Source organism: Cavia porcellus, unplaced genomic scaffold (genome assembly GCF_034190915.1).
Source record: "Cavia porcellus strain 051 isolate PalLab524CR breed Dunkin Hartley unplaced genomic scaffold, mCavPor4.1 scaffold_20, whole genome shotgun sequence".
Classification (NCBI taxonomy): Eukaryota; Metazoa; Chordata; class Mammalia; order Rodentia; family Caviidae; genus Cavia; species Cavia porcellus.
Window position 1 is genome coordinate 65,879,732 of NW_026947503.1, and position 9,765 is coordinate 65,889,496.

Sequence of the window (9,765 nt, forward strand, 5' to 3'; positions counted from 1 at the left end):
CCTCAGGGAGTAGCCAAGTCTCCACTTGCTGGGTGGAGCTTGAGTTCCCAGGCCTCTCATGAAAGGTGTCATTCACCCCAAAAGACTAGTTCCTGCTTCCTAAGCCCTCACTCAGCGCTCTGCCCGCCAGGCCTGTGGGCAGCCCCAGAGGTGAACAAATAACCCTGTTGTTCCTCCAGAGGCTGAGACCAGAGCCCTGGGCCTCCCCCAGGGTTGGCACGCACTCTACTGCTGAGTTACACCCTAGCCCTGCACCCCAACCCCAGCAGAGGAGCCCACTGTGTGTCTCCCCTCCTCAGCTCAGCCACCCCACTTCCTCTTGCCCTTAGCTGTGGCTTACAAGGGCCGCAGGGGCCTCAGACCACGTGGCACTATGCAGACCCCTACTCACCCACTACAGGGCCTGGCGTACTTGTTTGGGTCCAAGTGTAAGTGGCATTTGTGTCACCATTTAAAATGTGAATGCTCCTGAGAAGGGACTTGTCGTGGTTTGTGTCTAGATGTCCCCCGAAAGCCCCACATGCTCATAGTGGGGCTTTTCAGAGATGCTGGGTCTAGGGTGTGTGATCCTGGGTCAGCCCGCTGACTGGATTAGCACCTTTCTGGGAGCTGTTGCATAGACTTACTGAGGGAAGAGGCCTCTCTGTGGGTGTGGGTGACACCGGCCAGCATGCCTGTGGCCTGGCAGAATAAAAGGGGGGCTGATTCTGCTGTTCCGCTGCCTCCTCCTGCTAGACCGCCTTGCCTTGGAGCCAGACAGCTGCAGACTGAACCTCTGCAGGCTGAGCCAAATCAACCTCTCCTGCTTTAGTTTGTAGTTGTCGGGTGTTTTGTCCCAGCAATGAGAAAGTAACTAGACAAGACTTCACTGAACATCACCGTAAAGTGAACCAATCTATTCAGCTCCTCCTCTCCGTCTCTCTTTCCCTTTCTCCCTATCTTACTCCTTTCCCTTCTTCCCTTCCATGGACCTGTATTTATGTAAACACTTTTAAAAGTCAAATCATTCCATAAGGCTCATAGAAAACAAGAGATGCCCCTTCTCCACCACAGTTCTGACTCTTTAGAAGACAAGAACTCGCTAGCATTTGCTTCTGGATTTTGCCTCCATATTTCTAAATACAGTGTGAACACAAGCACCCTCGGTATCCACAAAGGACTGATTCCAGAAGCCCCTGTGGATACCAGAAGGTGTGTGTGCTCACGTCCTTTCTGTAAAGTGGCCCGGTAATTACATGTAGCCTGTGCGCACTCTCCCGTCTCTGGGTGACCTGTGGGTCTACTGTGGTGTAAGTGCTGCGTGTGTAATTGTTATGCAGTGTTGTTTAGAGAATAATGACCCATAACAGCCTGTACAAATCCAAAAGAGATGCAGTTTTTCCTTGCCAAATATTTTCCATTCTCTGTTGAATCCAGATGTGGAATTTGCAGATATGTAGATGTATACTAGTTCTTGATTTTTTTAAAAATAGTGCTTCTTGGATTCTATTATAGATGAATATGTAGATTTTTTTACCTCAAACCACATAAACACACACAATTTACATTACAATAATTAAGTTATTCACAGCTGAGCCATATGTAGTATAATTTTCCTTCTTTCATAGCTTTTTTGTCTTGGTTTTCTTTCTGTCTATTGTTGATTTAGCCTCAAATTTTCCAGAAATCCATTCAAATGTTTCAGAAGATCAGTCCAATTCTGCCTGTTTCCTAAGACACCCCCCTCAGGAGCCAGCCCCATGTCCTTGGTGGCTCCTTCCCCGGCGCCCCACGGTCTGCCCCTGTCCTCTAGGGTCCCATCTGTGCCTCTTTTCAGCTGCTCCCTGCCTTTGGGAAGGGACCTCTTCCAGGTGCTTCCTTAGGAAAAGTACATGGCGAGTGACATTTGAGGCCTTACACAGGTGAAATGCTTACCCTGCCCTTACTCTTCTTTAATTTTGATTTTGTGAGCACAGGTGTGCAGTGCAGCACGGGCCCACTCAGTGCGGGAGCTAGCACAAGCACGTGGCACCCTTGGGTCCTTTTTATCCCCTCCTTCATCTTTTGGTCCCTTTCCTATGGCAAAAGATCTGTTGTCTCCCTGTTTTGTATTACCCAGCTTTTGTTTTGCTCTTTATATTTTAGGTCTCTCATAATAAGAGAAACCGTGCGATATTAAAACTGTGTCTGATTATTTCTCCAGGACTGTGGTCTCAAGGTGCCTCCATTTTCCTATAGATGTCTCCAGTGTTTGCTCTGTGGCTCAATAGGACCACGCTGCATAAAAATGCCATATTTTCTTTATCCATTTCTCTGTTGGTGGTCATATAGATCACTTCCAAAACTGACCAGCAGTTGTCCAGATGTCTTAGTCTGCTCCGGACACTATAACAAAATGCTGTCAAAGGCAGAACTGACTGCTCTCCTCTGGAGCCTGGAGGAAAGTCCCGACAGACGCTGTGTCTGGTGCAGGCCACTGTTGGATCTCTAGGTGGCACTGCTGGGTTGGGTTTTCACCTTGTGGGAGGGGCGAGAGGACCCCCTAGGCCCTCACAGTGGGTGATACTCTGGCCACCTAATCACCTCCCCAGTCCCCGCATCCTGAGAGTGCTCCCTATGGGTTTGGGGGTGCAGGTTCTGACTGCAGTGCCATGTCCTGGAGGTCACAGTGGGGAGGATGCACTTCCCACTGCATTTTAATGACACTGCTGGTTTGTTTGTTGTGGCAAAGTCAGCTGCTGCCCTGATTCCTGATCTTCTTTCACTGTAAGGAGTGCAGGAGCTGTTCCTGGGCTGAGGCAGTGGCTGAGGGGTAGAGCGCTTGCCTGGTGTGTGCAGGGCCTTGGTTTCGTCTCCAGCACTGCAAACAAACAAACCTGTTCTTCCTTACTGTTGTGAAAGCTCATTCTGCAGTGCCTTTTCTTCCTGTCGTTTCCTTCGGACTGAAAACGCCTCTCTGTGCCCATCCCCAGAGCCCAGCTGGGCTGCAGCTTGGGTCCTCATTGGCTGGAACACAGCTCACCATCCACTCACTCTCGGGTTAGTCCTTCATTGCTGGGTCCCTGTGCCTAGAACCCTAAGGCCAGGCTTCCCCTGGTTCCACTTCTCTGCAAGCGAAACCCTGGTTTCCATCGCACTGGAGTGTGGGGCAGCTCAGTGTGTGGATTGATGGGACCTGGGGTCATTGTTCCCGCCCCACTTGGTCCTGGAGTGACCATTTCTGAGAGCCCGTGTATCCCGCACAACCCCGGGGATGGCAGAAAGTCGTGGTTAGACAGGAAGTGTCCTCCAGAGACTTGTGTATGGAGGGCAAAACCCTAAGCCAGCAGCGTTAAGGGTGCGGCCTAGGAGGTGACTGGATCCATTGACGGGTTCAGAGCCGAAGAGACAGAGACACTGTGATAATGTCCAGTCGCAGGAAGTGGTGCCTATGGATGCCTGTGCCCGGCCTCTTCCCCCTCTCTGGCTCTCTCCCTTCCTCTGCTTCCTGGCATGGGCGCCTTTCCTCCGCCACCAGGATGCCTCTGCCTCTCCTCAGGCCCACAGCAATGGAACCAGGGTGTTTCAAAGCGTTCCACTGAACCCGTTCTTGTGTACCATTAATACAGTTTAATCAGAAATTTTTAGAAAATGAAAAGCCATCGGGAGCTGAAGCTCTGATTTCCAATACTTGGTTCCAGGCTGGAGGGTATCTGTGAAGTGGAAGTTAATGATGGGAAGCAGGAAAGCTCCTGCAGAGGACAGCAAGGTCCTGGGCCCTTGCGAGGGCGCTCGGGAGTCGGTCTTCCGGCGGGGAAAAGGGCCCAGCGGCGGGGGACAGCCAAGCCGCCACAGCAGCCACGCCAGAGTAATCCCTGCAGGAAGCCATCCGCGGTCATTGTTTAAATGTAAAACTGGGCAGCTTCGCCAGCCCCCTTCTTCTCATCGAGATAAGTAGTTTTCTGCCCCATTAGGTATCAGGCTAATTTCCAGCTTCTTTGTATATTAAAAGTGAATTTGGAAACCACAATTGGATTAAAAAGAAGGCCTAATGCTTACTCACACACTTTCATCTTAAACAATTTAATTTGCAAAACTGCTACCTAAACGAAAATGAACAAGATCCTTTTAATTTTCAAATTACGTGTTGCTAAAAAACAGAGCCCAATAGCTTCCAGCCCACTAACATGCTCTGACTGTAAGTCTTAACTAATCATTTCTAACTGTGAAAAGCAAAGCTTTAAAATTGAGAATTTTTCCCCCAGACTGTACTAAATTCTGCTCCTCTTTGTTCAAGAACCACCTGGGCCATATTATACATGTAACAGTTTCCACCTCCAGAATGAGTATTACCAGCCTCCCAAGCATCCATTGGAAGCCAGTGTAAGAGTGTATTTATCACACAAAATAATCAAGAAATTCTTTTCAAAAAAAATGAACATTCCAATTCTGTTGCATCACAATTTTCTAGCATTAGTTTTTTGCAAACTAGAATATCATGCTGTACAATAAGCATTAATCCCATGGAAACAATTCGAGTAACTTTTTTACTTAAAGAAAGGTTATGGTATGCATTTGCTGTAAAATTAAGTTTATTTTTTTTACTTAAAGAAAGACAAAACAAAATAGAAAACGGGCAGAATTAGTACATACTTTCAAAGAAAAGAAATAAACAGTAGTAAATCACTAGTTGATGTATACATATTGTCCCCCCACAAATAGCTGTTCAAGATACACTAGTGGAACATACAAATGGGAATTTGACGAGGGAGACTGCAAACAATTCTGTTCAACTATCCAACAAAAACTAAGTATTATGTCTATCAATCCTATACACTTAGGCATGTATGCATTTATCCATATCTTCATTTATGTTGAGACCTAACAAAACTTATTAGATTAAAATCCTTCTGAACAAAGATTAATAACATTGCTGGATTTCACATCATAACACTCCAGAATCAGCACTGGGTACTGCAGTGCCCCTTTCTTTCCTTCAAAGTATTTGTTCATTTCATCATGTGTCATAAGATCAGTTCTCATTAATTGTTTATAGGTTTTACGCAAGCATGAGTCTTAACATGTATTTCTATCCTTACTATATTAGAGGGAGAAACAGAACAAAGCAGGACAGAACTAAACTTTTTCCTATAGACACATAAAACTAAAAAGACATATAAATCTGTTGTACAAGGAGTTCTACCATGGTCACTGTGCTGTCTCTTGTTATCATCAACAGAATTGGCTATATCATCAGATAAAGTATAATTGAACATGTCAGTTCATAACAGGATTAACAGAAATACAGCTTTGTAGATAATGTAGAGCTACAAAAACAGGTAGTAATCAAATCAGAATGGAAATCGTGGTGAATCATTGTCATTTTCAGTATCGTTGTCTATACTCCTCAACTTGATACCAGCAACCTAACAGTTTTGAATAAAATCTGTCAATGATAAGCAGCAATCAAACAAGTCAGATTTAACTAAGATCAGTCATGATACAACTATAAGTCATATAGGGATCTTGACTGAGCTAATAGGAAATTAAAGATGACCACTGTGCTATGTTCTGGTATCTTCAGGACAGCTGTCTGTGCCCCTCAGATCCCGTGCTTATATACAAACTAGGACGGAACAAGTTCCAACCAAGCAGAGTGGTGTGAGTAATAGGGGTTTTAATTCCTGATACACTATTAGCTATATCTTCTGCTGGTTTTTTTTTGAAGACTATTTATTCCTCCCCTTTACTTCCCCAGGATGAACTATGTATTTTTGGGTCTCCCCAACACTCACAGTTTTGTATTAGGGGGTCAACCTGCTATTTACCTAAGTGTTTCTGAACTTTCTCGCTCCTGGGCTGGATTTCTAGTTATATTTCTTCATTTATTAAAGCCTGTATGTTCAACCTATCCATAAATTCTGGTCTATTTACCCCTATTACTCTCTGGTTCCCTATCACATTGAGTTCTGTTTTCTCGTGTTTGACTTTGGTCATATAACTTCCTTCAGGCTAATTATATTCCCTATAAAGAGCCTCTTGGAGGACCCTACCTCTTGAGCCACTCTGCCTGCGATTCTCTTTTTTTCCCTTAAGTTAGTGTATCTAGGCCATCTATATTAGAAATTATATCCAACCTTCTCTGCCTCATCTCTGTTAAGCTCTTTTTCTGTCATTAGTTGTCAGTTTGTCTTCTTCATTTCACTTTCTGCTCCATTCATTGTGCCCTCTCTGCCACTGTTTCTGGAATCTTGGTGTTTTTCTCTTTTAGAATGTCCTGCAGTATTCTCTGTAGAGTTGAATTGGTGGTTGCGAATTCCCCCAGTTCCTCTTTATCTTGGAAGCACCTTATTTCTCCATTAATTTCTAGGAACAGTTGTGCAGGATATATCAATCTTGGCTGGAGGTTATTTTCTTTCAAAGCTTGGGTTATTTTGCCCCACAATCTTCAAGATTTGATGGTTTGCGCCGAGAAGTCTGCTGTAATTCTGATGGGTGTTCCCTTGTAAGTGATTTCTTGTCTCTAACAGCTTTTAATATTCTGTTCTTATATTGAATTTCTGGAATCTTGATTATTATATGCCTGGGTGTAGTTCTGTTTTGATTGTAGGTGGCTGAAGTTCTGTATGCCTCATACATCTGAGCATCCTTACATTTTCTTATGTTTGGGAAGTTTTCCTTATTTCTGTGAATAGCCTTTGCAATTCCTTTGTTTGTACCCCTGCTTCTTCATTTACATTCTTTATTCTTAAATTATAGATTCTCTTGTCATCTTCTAGCCTTTGTACTGTTACTGCTTGTTTTCTTGTCATTTTTAAGAAGTTTTTCCTTTCACGTTCCTACATTACAAACCTGTCCTCCTGTTCAGATAATCTATCCTTAGTTTCTTTCAAGCTGTTATGCCAACTTTCAATAGCGTTTTTAGTTTCCTGGTAATATCTTTGAACCTGCTTCATGTATTGTATGTTTTCTCTATTTTCTCCATCAAACAATTCTCCCCTTTTTTTCTTCTTCCATTCTACCATCTGTTTTTTCTTGGGAGGTGCTTAGCATTTCATTAACTATTCTACTTATATCTTACTTCACTTGGTTAAATACTTCACTTTTGAACTTGTCTATGAGTTTCCAGAGATACCGCTTTATGTCTATTGGTGCTATGCCTGATATTGCATGTTTTCTGTCCTCATTCTCCTTTTCATTTACCTTTCCTGGATCAATCCTGTTCTCAGGATTGGGGACTGAGGACCCTTTCTTGTTGCTCCCTCTTCCCATACTTTTTGTTCCTTCCATACAGGGGTATATAGGAGGCCCAGTTTCTTTCTTTATCGGTTTCAGTTTGTCTGAAGTGCACTGACTAGGTGGTCCCACCCACTGCAGTGTACTAGGAGGTATAGACCCAGGCAGCCTATGTTGGGCCCACCCCTCCAGGTCAACCTACTGAAGGCTTCACTGCGTTAGACTGCACTGCCAGTTGCAGGGACCTGGTTTGGGCTAGCCTATTGGGCCTCAGTCCGTGGCATCACCCAGATCAAGCGCTCCCCACCAATCCTGCTTGAGAAGGGCATATGTGACTGAAGTCACTGCAGCACCCTGTTCCGGCCAGTCTGCCTGGTCCCAGAATGTCCTCTGTTGGAGCCTCTTTGTCTATGGAAAGGTCCCTATTCCTCTCACTCACCACAGGTTGATGCAGGATTCCCCGCCAGTTCTGCTCTCAATTTGGTTCGCCAATTCCCTCTATCAGAGCATTCGCCTCTCCAGTGAGTTGAAACCAATTCAGGTGCGGCAGTGGCAACAAGTTCAATCTGTGAGTTCTGGCAGCGGCACCAAGACTTTAGCTGTTCCAATCGTAGCACCTGAAGTGCATTTTCAATTGGTTTCTCTCAGCTTTGTTCCTTCCTGGGTCGACAGGGTAGATCTCCCCCTGCATAGAACGCCCCACACCGCACCATTCTTGGAATCTAAGCTGGCTATCTCAGGGAGCCTCCGTAGCTGCTGTTATCTATCTGCCATCTTTTCTCGATCTCTTGTAATACTAAGTTTAAACAGTACAGCACAGTACACAGGAAGATCGTGTGTGTGGCTTCACTGAGCATGTGTGTTCTTGTAGCCTCCCTCTGGGGGCACCTGTACAAGTACAGGCACACGTAGTCCATCCGGGACGCACGAACTGAGATCAGAATGTAGATGCTGCACTACCTTGAGCTGTTTCACATCACAAGCATGTATTTCGTGATTTAAGGCTGCTCATTGTTGAAGTCTACACGAGTCCATCCTGTGACCACACCAACAGTTGCCTACTGTTCCCAAATGACATTGATGGTGTATTCAGCCAGCTGTAAATGATGGACCAGGGAACACACATGGGTGGGAAGCTTAGTTTACATCTCTGATAACTTCCTTAGAATGGGTGTGTTAGACAGTATGTCAGATACGTTTTAAAAATTTCTTTTATTAACTATGTGTAGAGCTTTAGGTGTGCACTAAAACCAAGCAGCAGAGCAGAGATTGCTCAGGCTCCACCGCTTTTCACAGCCTTACCTGGGGTGGTGCATTTGCTACAAGTGATGACCCTAAGTTCTTCCACATCGCTAAGTCAAATCTGAGTCTTCAGTTAGGATTCACAGGTGGCATTGCGCATGTGTGGTTTTCACAGTGTGTAATGGCATGGCTGCGCGGTAGTATCTGAGTTTGACTGCTCTAAAAAGCCTCGGTTATAGACATGTTAAAGGCGAGTTAAACATCACCGAAGACTGTGCCAACTCACACTGTTCCAGGGAATGTGAAATCTTCTGTGTCTCTGCATTCTTGTAACAAAAATTATAAGGAAAAAACTACTGCCTGTTAGATAGCTAAATGACGATGTTGCATTTCGATTTTTTTGGTGACTTTTAGTGAGAGATATAGTTCAGTTATCGAAATTCTGTAAGATGCTTTTTTTGTGTCCCTTCTGAGCCCCTTTTCTTTTTTATGGGTAGGAACTGTTTTCATGTCATTCACCTCACACTAGGTCTAAACGCTGTGTCCCCTACACTCAAGCCTTGGTGATGGTGTCAGCAGTGGAGACTTGAGAGATGACCAGGTGATGAGGGTGCAAATGTGCTATGAGTGCTTTTTGCATCTTCCATGGTCCAATCTCAGCTCCTCTGGCCTGTCCTCCCCAGAACCATTGAGAAGCTAGGTTCTCCATTCCATCTCCCACCATGGCCCTGACCCACAAAGGGAAGACTTCACACAGCCTCTCTGCAGACCCGTCCTCCCAGCACAGTAGGGGCTTCCTGCTGTGTGAAGTAAGTGTCCACAAACAAGAGCTTGACAACACACAAGTATTATCTCCCAGTTTCTGCTGGTCAAAAGTCTGAACTCGACCTGGCTAGATTCTCTTCCAAGTGTCTCCCCAAGATAAAATCATGGTGTTGGCCAAGATGTCTCCTGTGGCACTGGGGGTCCTCTGCCAAGCTTCCTGGGTGGGGCAGCTTTCAGGTCCTTATGAGCACAGGCCTGAGGCCCCTTTCAAGCTATCACCTGCTGCTGCTGCTGTTGTGATTTTGGTACTGGAGTGCAAAGTGCCACCATAGCAAATATCTAGAAATGTGGAAGTAGCTTTGGCATTGGGTAATAGTTACAGCCGGAAGAATTATGAATCACATGCTAGAAAAAGCAGAGGTTTCCATGAAGGAGCTGCTGGCAGGACAATGGATGCTAGTGGTGTTTCTCAGGGCCCACATGGAGATGGGGAGTATACTACTGGACTCTGCAAGAAGGGTGATGTTGGTCTCACAGTTGCAGAAGACATGGGGCCATGGCAAC

The 9,765-nt window shown here is 45.2% G+C and overlaps 1 protein-coding gene across 3 annotated transcripts in view; it reads left to right on the forward strand.

Moving 5' to 3' along the window:
• LOC100714278 (protein THEMIS3-like) overlaps positions 1-9,765 on the forward strand; it is a 47,814-nt gene that overhangs the window by 27,511 nt on the left and 10,538 nt on the right. The gene's annotated exons all lie outside the window — the stretch shown is intronic.